This window comes from Callospermophilus lateralis, unplaced genomic scaffold (assembly GCF_048772815.1).
Source record: "Callospermophilus lateralis isolate mCalLat2 unplaced genomic scaffold, mCalLat2.hap1 Scaffold_83, whole genome shotgun sequence".
Lineage (NCBI taxonomy): Eukaryota > Metazoa > Chordata > Mammalia > Rodentia > Sciuridae > Callospermophilus > Callospermophilus lateralis.
In genome coordinates, this window is record NW_027516368.1 from 3,842,325 (window position 1) to 3,853,442 (window position 11,118).

The window sequence follows — 11,118 nt, forward strand, 5'->3', positions numbered from 1 at the left end:
AATTAAAAATTAGTCTAATCTTCAATTTATGTCACATTCTTGATAAATTCTAATCATATGTCACTCAATGATTTTAAACAATAATTAATAAATAGTGATAATTAAATTATAATTTGAAGATATTATTTTATATTAAAGGAATTCAAATACCTTTTACAACTCATGTTTGCTGAAAAAATAAAGCTATAAGACAGCGTTACATATGGTGAAACAAATACTTATCTATACTCAAAGAACAGGAAAAAATTCATTTTATGATACACAAACATGAATTTAACCTTAGTAAGTATTATAATTGTGTTTTGAGCTTGATCAAAGTTCTCTAGAACTAACAGAAATGGACAACAGACCTTTCAACTTAAAAAAAAAATTAAAATGTTGTTCTGGAAAATTCCATCAAAGGAGACAAAGGTGGGGAGAATTAATGAGAATGAAAGAAAAGACAATCTTTGAAAGTCTGTCTCCACCAGTTTACATCATTGCCTGAGCAACAATCAGAGGAATCTGTCAGGTACACTGACATCTCTTTCTTTCCAAAAAAAAAAAAAAAAAAAGAAAGAAAGAAAGAAAAGAAAAGAAAACAGTAACAAAAACATTGCTGCTAAGATATCTAAATCAGACTGTCTTTAATGATTGGTGCATTTTGTTGTCAGTGTTTTACAATCCATATTTACTCACTATGATGCTGAGAGTCTGTGTCCATGGTAGCCTTGGGGAAACCTCGAGGGAAACACAAACATCCTTTCTGCTTGTCCTGGTAAGCCATTCAGCCAAAAAAACACAAAACAAGGGTGATGGCTACAGATATCCATGCTCCCATAAGTGATATTTGCATTTTCCATTCTTAAAAACCAAGACCAGGATGACATTGTCCATCACTGGGAATGGGGGAAATGAGGGTAAAGTGGAAAGATGTTCCTGAAATTCACTGAACCATATTAATATTAGTAATCGCTATGGCAAAACCATGAAAATGATGGATCCATTGCAACCAATTAATTCATTTATAAGACAAACTAGCACCTGATAAAGGAATCATTAAGGGAGATCTGATGCAAATCAAGAGAAATTTGGAGGATGGATATGTAACTTTTTTTTTCTTACTTTTTTGGTGCCTCTGTTAGAAATTGTAAATAAATCCCCTATTGTATGAATATTATTGTTTCCTTAATCATTAATTTTTAGGTTTTCTTTTCAAATGTTAACTGCATTGAACTATTTATATTCTTCTGGGCACCCTGTCAGTCTAAGGACAATAGGGCACATGATTTCATTTGAAAACTGCTGTGGTATGACTAATGTTAGCAAAACCCCTTTTAATTTTATATTCAAGTATTATTTAAAGAAAAGTAATGCTTAGCGCTTGCTAATCTCCCTGCCATGAGAGAACAAAGCCAGCTTTCCTTCATTGTAGGTAATTTTGGTCAACCATTTCCTCTATTGGAATGTTAGCTCTTCAGAGATCCCTGGAATCCTTCTGGTCTTTATTCAGATGTTGCCTTATGAGTGAGGCCTTGCTCATCACCCACTTACCATGCATTCACACTTTACCGCCTGTCCTCTCTCCCTCTTTACTGGTTTTACTTTTTCCTGTAACTGTCTTCATCATGGGATTAGGTATTTAATAATTTCTTTATTTGTTTACCATCTACATCCAAAACCACACCAGAAAGCGAGCCTCATTACTTTGTTCACTGTCTTAGTTCCAAATACTAAAGCAGTGAGTACATGAACTCAGTATTCAGTAAAAATTTTAGCAAGATTTAGAGAAACAAAATTATATGACAACTTGCTGGGAGAATAACTACTCAGCAATTTCTTTTTCTAGGAATTATTTCTATCCTCCGCATTGCTCCCCATGCCTTGTACCCAGGCATGGGATCTTGGACACGCTTGACTATTCCTGTTACCCTCATAGTAATGGATTTGTCTAGTCATCATCATTTAACCAAGGAGGGACAGTTTTTCCCTTCAAAATCCCACAACTGGACATGGATGACCTGTCAAGGGTGGATATTGGCCCTAAGCTAAAGTATTTAGTAACAGTACCAAAAACAAGGAGTCTGTCTCACTTCTGCGGTGAAAGTTCACTTGAGGCTCTAGATAGGTCAATTGCCCTGTTTTCTACAGCAAGCTGGTCAGCTGTGAGAAAGCATAATGAAACCAAAGACCTAGAAAATACACAAAATGTAGTAATTCTGCATGAAATCCCAGAATCACCATGTCCTGAGGAGTACCTCAAGCAATAAAAAGTTTTCAACAAATTCAGGAAAGAAATAAATTAGCACCTAATTTTTGACCTGAAAAACATTCAAACATTATTTCATCTTTTAATGCTTCCAGCATTGGTTCTTTCAGATGGAAGAGCAATGTATCTATTTTGACATGGGTGTGATTTTTATACAATTTTCCCATTAATCCTAGTTTTTAGGTCAAAAGAATTAGATCTATTCTCAATGGGAATATCAAGACTATGTGTTTTATTGTTGTTGAGAAAAGACTTCTGAAACAGGATCTGATCTAACCAACTAACATTGTGAGGCAGATTTCATTTCATAGTGACCAAGTTATTTGTGGAATTTTGTTCAATCATACCCTGCCCCAATGACTGGAAGAAATAGATTAAAATGATCATTGTACTTGTTGGGTAACAAGATGACAAAAATTATAAGTAATTCTATATCCTAGTAACCACTCCCTTGGGTTGAGAGCAGAATGTATTTTTAATTAGAGAATCTGTAAATCCAAATTGATGGAGAATTTTTTTTTAAATCCATGAGTTTCTAACATAACAGGGGAGGATGCTTCAGTACAATTGTTTTTCTGCTTCACAACTTTGTCAGAGTTAATCCATAAACCTTCAGAACTGTTTCCATTGTCTAAACCATTTAGTTTGTGTTACTTTTGTTGTTACAGCTTTAGGAAACTAATATACATTGATGAATCCTTTGCTTATCCTGCAGGTTTCAGATCTCTTTTCTGAGTTTCATGTTCATAAATCTTCAGAGTGGAAAAACAGTTGAGAGACCCCATGGTAAACACTTATTCCTCTGGCCAATGCCTGCCTATTCAATCTTTTCATGACATTCCATTTTTTTCTGCCCACCATGTTGGGAATTTACAAACCACTATAATTTTTAAAATATTTATTATTATTGTGCTACCAAGATTTTACACATGCTTTTCCTCTACTATAAACCACTTATAACCTTTCTTCCAATCATGTTGCTTCTTTGTCTAATAAATTTTTTAAGGGGGGTTACTGGAAATTGAACTCAGGGGCACTCAACCACTGAGCCATATCCCCAGTTCCCCAGCCCTATTTTGTATTTTATTTAGAGACAGGGTCTCACTGAGTTGCTTAGAAATTCACTTTTGCTGAGACTAGCTTTGAACTAGCAATCCTCCTGTCTTACTGGAATTATAGGAGTGTGACATCATGCCCACCATAAAATTCTAATAATTATTTTGTTCAAACTAAAATAATGTTTTCTTGAGAGGTTTCTTTGATGTCTAAGACTGTTTTTGTTTTGTTTTGTTTAATATCAATGATTGCAACAGCACAAAAGACCTGTTTTTCTAGTAGTACTATTTACTTACCTTGGAACTCAAAAGAAGATAAACACCTTGTAGCCAAGGACGTCTACAACTTAGCACAAAATTAGACTAGTATAGTAAAATACTAAAGCACGTAGTTGTTTGTGAAGTTCTAACAGACATTTCTAGGCTCTGATAATCTGAATTCATTATATTTTAAATATTATTGCATTTACAAATTTTGCTGTTGATCAAAATTTGGTACATACTCACTTTTAATTGCCATAGTCAGCCAAGAATTTAGTTTATATGCCTAACCCTTCTTAACAGATTTATGAAGAATTGGTGTAGGTTATACCTTTTTCATGTTTTATTGAAATTTTAGCACAGTTCTTCCTTAGTAAATTGTAAGCATTCATAACATCCTTTAATAAGAAAACAAATTCCCATATAAAAAAAGGAAATTTGTACCCTGGTTGTCAGGCTCAAATCTCCCTGCAATGAAGTCTATTCTAGATCCACTTTATCAAAACTTAAAATCGCACATCAAAGGGATCAAACTAATCTGCTAATAACTTCCCTGCTTGCCAAAAACCCCAAAGACTCTAGAAAAAAAAATGGCAGAATTCAGATACTTGAAAAAAATCAAACAAACAGAATTCAGATACTTGACAATCAAATGTTTACTATCTAATTAAATCTAGTAACCATTCCAACTAAAGGGAAGTGCTACTTAAGAAAAAGAGAAAAAGCAATCAACATAAACGTATGGGTTTTATTAAGCACATGTTCTGAATTTTGTGTTTGGTGCTTCAAATTACTGGGCCCTTGCTGACTCTGTAGGGATAGCTGCTCCCAGGGTTAGCTGATTCATAGAGATAGTGGAAGAACTTGCCTGGATGGACACCATTCATATGCAAACTAGCCAGTCTGAATCTCACATCCCAGTGACCTCCTTCATCAAGTTTTCTGAAGGCTTTCTCTCTGGGCCATTACTCCTCTGCCATAATTACACCAAGACCAAGTAAAATACAACTAGGGACAACCCTATGCACCACAGCCTACTGTAATTATTCAAATAAACCAATGCTACCCCTGTTTCCCAGTCATTCCTGTAGCAAACACAATAAAGTCTCTCGCCCCCCTCCCCCTGCTCCCTCTGCTCTATGCCATGGCAGACCCTGATTCTCCTCTAAGGATCTGTGAGTGTAGCAAGCTATCTCTTCATTTGAAGTCCTCTATTCATCTGTTGACCTTTCTATGCTGAGTAATAAACTTACATTTTAAAACACTGTCAGAGATGACGTAAGTAGCTGTCAGGCATGTCAAAATAGCTTTTAGAACTATATTTAAATACTCCAAAATTTAAAGGAAAACATGAACATCATGAGAAGAAGAAAAGAGAGAACATCAGATTTTTCAAAAAATTAGAATAATAATAGCACCTATACAAAATGAAATACTCGGAAAAGTGTAATTCAACGAATAGAGTCTCAGTGGGTTCTAGAAGAACATTAAAGTCTAACATTGTTCTGAATCTCGAAAGGTTCAGGAGCCAGAAAAATAAAGAATTATTGTCCAACACTCTTCTAAACAATAAAAACTATCAACCCACATGTCCAAGAATCTCAGCAAATACCAACTAGGATAAACAAATGTCTTCTTAATGGTGTCAGCTACTTATTACATGCCATTTAGTGATACAGTCTCTTCTCTCCAGGTTCCCACCACCATTTTCTCTCCAGAAACCATGCAGCTAAGCCCTATGGACAAGAGCTCTATAATTATTTTTTCCTCTTTCCCCCTGTAAAATAAAATTCGAAAAATTCAAGAAGTGTTTAACCCTTCTCTCTTCAGTCTCATACAATTCTAATTTATTTTTGCAACAGTTGTGAGTGTAAAGAATGCATATTCATTTGTTCTAGCCAACTGGAAATACAAAATGCAGTCTTATTTCTCTTTCTCCTTTTTATCTGCACACATTGCACTCTATTTTGTCTGAATTCCCCTGTTACAGGCAGTTCTGTGCAAAGGTGACTGGTGAAGCCAATGCCTCTTGGCTAAACATCCCTATACAAAATCCCTTCAGATACAAGATGTGCCCTCCAGCTTGTAAACGGCAATCACTCTGAGTAAAAGAGCAAACAGATATTCATTCTCCATGATGACATAAAGGCTGTACTAAGCACTTGAAGACATTATTTCATTTATTCCTCACAACCATATGAATGAGAGCTTTTATTTATTTAAAGGTGAGGAAACTGATGTAACTAGTTTGTGGTGGCAGGTTAGGGACTTTGCCAAGTTATCTGACTCTGAATACAATTCTTTCTCATCTTTTTTTGGTAAGGTTTTCTTCCCCAGCTTTATTGAGAAATAAAAATTGTATACCGTATATTTATGGTGTGTAGTGTGATGTGTGACATATTTATACTGTTAAATTATTAGCACAACCAAGCTAATAAACATCCATCCCGCCAATAAAGTCAACTTTAGTTTTGGTGAATGCATTTTAGATGTACTGACTTAGCAAATTTCAAGTATTTAATACAGTATTGTTAATAAGTACTATAAAGTAGTTTACTTCTCCATGAGTTACTCATCCTGCCTAACTGAAACTGTGTACCCTTTGACAAACCTCTCCCGATTTTCTGGTTCCAGTCAGTCCTGACAACTACCACTCTGTTCTCTGCTTCTGAGTTCAAAAATTTTAGATTCACATATAAATGAGATTATGCAGTATTTGTCTTAATGTACCTGCATTATTTTTCTTAGCATTGTGTCCTCTATGTTCATTCCTATTGTCATAAATCACAGAACTTCCTTCTTCTTAGGCTGGTTAATATTTCATTGTAGATTTATAGACAGATGGAGAGACATGTCTACATCATATTTTGTCCATCCAGTGATCTATCAACAGATACTTAGGGGGATTCTATAACATGCCTATTTTGAAAAATTCTGCACTGAACATGGAATGTAGATATCACTTTAAGATACTGATTTAATTTCCTTTGAATATTTATATCCAAAAATTTATTCTGCTGCATCATATGGAAGTTTTATTTTTAGTTTTTTAAGGAAACTCCATGCTTTTTTTGCATAATAGATGTGTTAATTTAAATTCTTACCAAAAGTGTACTAGGGTTCTCTTTTCTACATATCTTTTACTATATTTTTTATATTTTATTTATTTATGAAATGTCTATTCAGAAATTTTATCCATTTTTACATCTTATAACTTCTTACTATTTATTTGTTCTGATTATTTATTTTGGATACTAAACTCTTATAAGACTTATGGTTTACAAATATTTTCTCCCATTCTGTAGGTCTTCTCTTCTCTATTGTTTACTCTGCTGTAAAGAAGCATTTTAGTTTCATGAAATCCATTTGTCTTTTTTTTTTTAATTGCTTGTGCTTTGGGGGTCATCTCCAAATATTCATGTCTAAATCAGTGTCAGAATCTTGTTCCCTTTTTTGTTTGTTTGTTTTTCTAGTAGTCTTACATCTAGTCTCCTTTTAAAGTCTTTAATTAATTTTGAGTCATGTTTTTTTTTTTAATGCGGTATGAAATAAAGGTCAAATTTCATTTTTCCTCATTCAGATTTCTCAGCAACACTTATTGAAGAGATTGTCCTTTCCCCATTGTGTGATTTTCACACTTTTGTAAAAGACAGATTGACTATATAAAGCATGAATTCACTCCTGGTCAGTACCATATTGCTTTGACAAAATAGTTTCCTGCTATAATAATAAATAAGGTAGTATGAAGTTCCCAGACTTCTTATTTTTGCTGAAGAGAGTTTTGATTATTCAGGTTCTTTTTGGTTCCAGTATGAATTTTAGAAACTTTTTTTCTCTTTCTGTGAAAAATGGCACAAGAATTTTGATGGCAATCTGATCACATCTGTAGGTTGGTTTGGGTAGAATGGACAGTTTAACAATGTCAGTTTTTCCAGTTGCTAAGTTTTGAAGGTTTGATCTTCAGCCCATGGTGCTACTGGGAGTTGGTGGAGACTTTAAGAGATGGGACCTAGTGTGAGCTCTTAGGTCACTGGGGCATGCCCTCAACGAGGACTTTGGGATTCTGATCTCTTGTTCTCTTTCCTTTCTGGCTATGAAGTGAACAGGATGTCTCCGTTGCATGCTCTCACCCCGATTTACTATGCCACCATAGGCTCAAAGCTATAGGGCAAATCGGTCATAGACTAAAACCTCCAATTTTCAGTGACACTCTCTCTCTCTCTCTCTCTCTCTCTCTCTCTCTCTCTCTGTCGCTCTGTCTCTGTTTCTCTCTCTCTCTCTCTCTCTATATATATATATATATATACACACACACACACACATATGTATGTGTATTGTGTCTCTGTTACTTCCATTATATATATACTTTACCTTTAATTTTTTTCAATACCTTTTCATACTATTTTTTTTTCTTATTCTTTTTCTGACTGGATAATTTCACATTTGACTTAAAACCTGTTTCTTCTGCTTACTCACATCTGCTTTTTTTTAAAGAGAGAGAGAGAGAGAGAGAGAGAGAGAGAGAGAGAGAATTTTTTAATATTTATTTTTTAGTTTTCGGTGGACATAACATCTTTATTTTATTTTTATGTGGTGATGAGGATAGAACCCAGCGCAAGCATGCTACCACTTGAGTCACATCCCCAGCCTTCACATCTGGTTTTGAAGATCATTAAATAATTCAGACAGTGTCTTCTTCAGCTTTAGAATTTATGTTTAGTTCTTTCTTTTCTATTTCTTTATTGAACTTCTATTGTGTTACTATATTGTTATTCTGATATCATTGTATTGTCTCTGTTCCTTTGTAGATCACTCAGCTTTTGTGAGACAATTATTTTGAATTTTGTGGCAGACTGTTTGTAGATCTCCCTTTTGCTTTATGCTTGGTTATTGGTGCTTTATTTTATTCCTTTGGTGGGGTCCTGTTTCCCTGAGATTCCATGATTCTTGTGGACTTGTCCTGATATATGCACATTTTAACAAGTTGGCTTGTTCCAATCCCTACAGACTACCTTTATCCCAAGAAACCTTTCACTATTCAAAGGGTATGTTTTCTGGTTGTGCCCACAGTGCAGGCTGCTGGAAGCCTGGGGTGGGCTAGATGGTTACCTAAGTCAGAAGGTTACCAGGCCTATTCCCTGGTTCGTGAGGGGAAGATTTGAGAGCTACAACTTACAAGGGCCACTCTGAAGCCTGGGTATCATGGAGGATGACTTGGGCTGTGACAGGATTTGTACTGAGTCTTATGTACTAGTTTGACATCATAGTACGTCTAATTTGGGTCAAGGAATTTGAGCGTGGCCCTGGGTCTGCAGGGACCAGCTTGATTCTGGTGTTCACTCAGATGTGCTTAGTCCATGAGTCTACTGAAGCCCAAAGAGGCTGGCTTTGTACTTGAGTAGGGCTGGATCTTGGGTCTGCAAGAACTGCCCTGGTACCAAGACTAAGAGGACCAATCTGAAGCCTGGTACCAGGTGCTAGCCTGGTACTGGTGTAGGCTGCAGTGTCTGGTCTGGTATTGGAGCAGGTTTCAGAGTGGCAGGCCTGGAGCTTGGGTCCACACTGTGTGGCCTGGTGTCCAGGGATGCAAGTGGAGAGCTGGACCTGGAGACAACAGAGGTTGTCCTGGTATTAAGGGAAGCCTGGAACTGGGGTCTGCAGGCCAGCCTGGTGCTGGGACTCATTTGGCAGAGCATGGAACTGAGGTTTTCACAAACCCAGGTGATGAATACACTTCTTCCTCCACATGTGGTGCAGTGCATCTCCTTCTATGTTGTACTTCCAGAGAGGTCTTGTGGTTAACGTAGAATAGTCTTCCTACCCTCTTCAATGCATCTTATTTTATTTTGTTTCTGTGTTCTACCCAGGTGCTGTCATCTCTCACCTGGACTTTTTAGCTCTCATGAAAGTATTTTCATTTGTGAATAGTTGTTCAAATTGATGTTCCTGCAAAGGGAAGAATGCTATTATATCATCTTACTGCTGCTCCTCCTGCAATACTTCTGTATCCTTTTAGCAACAGTTTTCCTGGATTTGTTATCTACCTGAGGAAGGTGTTACAGCCTAGTAGTCAGTGGGTCTATGAAGGCAGTCAGAAAAAGAACTGGATGGCTATAATAGAATCCTTCAGTGAGCCTAATGATACAGAAGCACATCTGGGAGCACATGCCATAGAACTTGGGCACTGCAGAGAGCCAAGGCCTGAGAAATGGGCAAGCAAGTAATCTCCTCAGCATTGGATGGTAGCACAAATGTTCATGTGCAGGAGTCAGAAAAGAAAAGGGAAAATGCAAATTCTGTATGGAATAGAATGCCAAGTAATAAAATTGCAAGTGAGAACAGCAATTTTCATGAATTTCCAAAGAATGTGGGAAAGGTCAACAACATTTATAACAATCCGAATCCCTTAAATGGTATTTGATGGATAGCAGAAGTGAGAAATAAAATAATTTTGAGGCTGTATTTTCTCTCCTAATTGTATTCTTTGTCAGAACAATTATTTCTGCAATCTAAATCACGCATTACTGTAGAATACCCACAATCAATTGTCCATAAAAATAAAAGACTAGATTGCCTTGCATCTTCTGCAAACACATTTTATTTTTTCTTTTTTGTATGTGGGTTTCACATTTTCATTTATTAGCAGTTCTCTTTTCTGTCAATCCAATGTTTGGGGGGAAGGCAAAACAAGGGCCTTAATAAGAAATGTGCTTTTGATTATATTTATCAAAAAGCCATCAATATATTTGGATCAATTTATTTTTCAACAGTCTAGGTAAAGAAAAGTTCTCCCAAACTTCTATCTACAACAAGTCCATGGTTCCAATTAGAAAGAGTAATAAACTGAATGGAACAAGGCAATTTCCTGTAGATGATAGTTGAAGAATATTATGTTGTCTCAAAGCCAGCCTCAGCAAAAGCGAGGCACTAAGCAACTCAGTGAGATCCTGTCTCTAAATAAAATACAAAATAGGGCTGGGGATATGACTCACTGCTCAAGTGCCCCTGAGTTCAATCCCTGGTACCAAAAACAAACAAACAAAAAGAATATTATGTTGTGATTATTGAAAGTAATAAATAATTTGCATGCAATGTTGTCTTATTTTTCTTTCCTGTTATTAGTCAAACTACACATACGTGTGTGTGTGTGTGTGTGTGTGTGTGTGTGTGTGTGTTTGTATCAGAATTATCAGGAATAAAAATCTAGAAGGTTCTTATATTTTATCATAATTCTGCTCATAAGTGGAAAATCAAAGAGATAAGAGGGTGATGGACCCCATAAACAGACACTGCCTACAAAGAAAATCCAGTATTTTTCCACTCAAACGTAAAGCCTAGTTGATGTAAACAGAAGAAAAGATGATGAAGAAAGATTTAAACTTTTGAAGAATGAACTCTGAACTTCAGAGAAAACAGATTTAAAAGCCAAATTTGTTCGAGACAGTGATTAAGAAAAAGAAACAAGTGGAACACTTACTTTTGCTCTTTTCTGTAAATTTCCCAGAAGCACATATTAATTTGCTCCAAAAAAACATAAGCCTTATTCTAAAAATG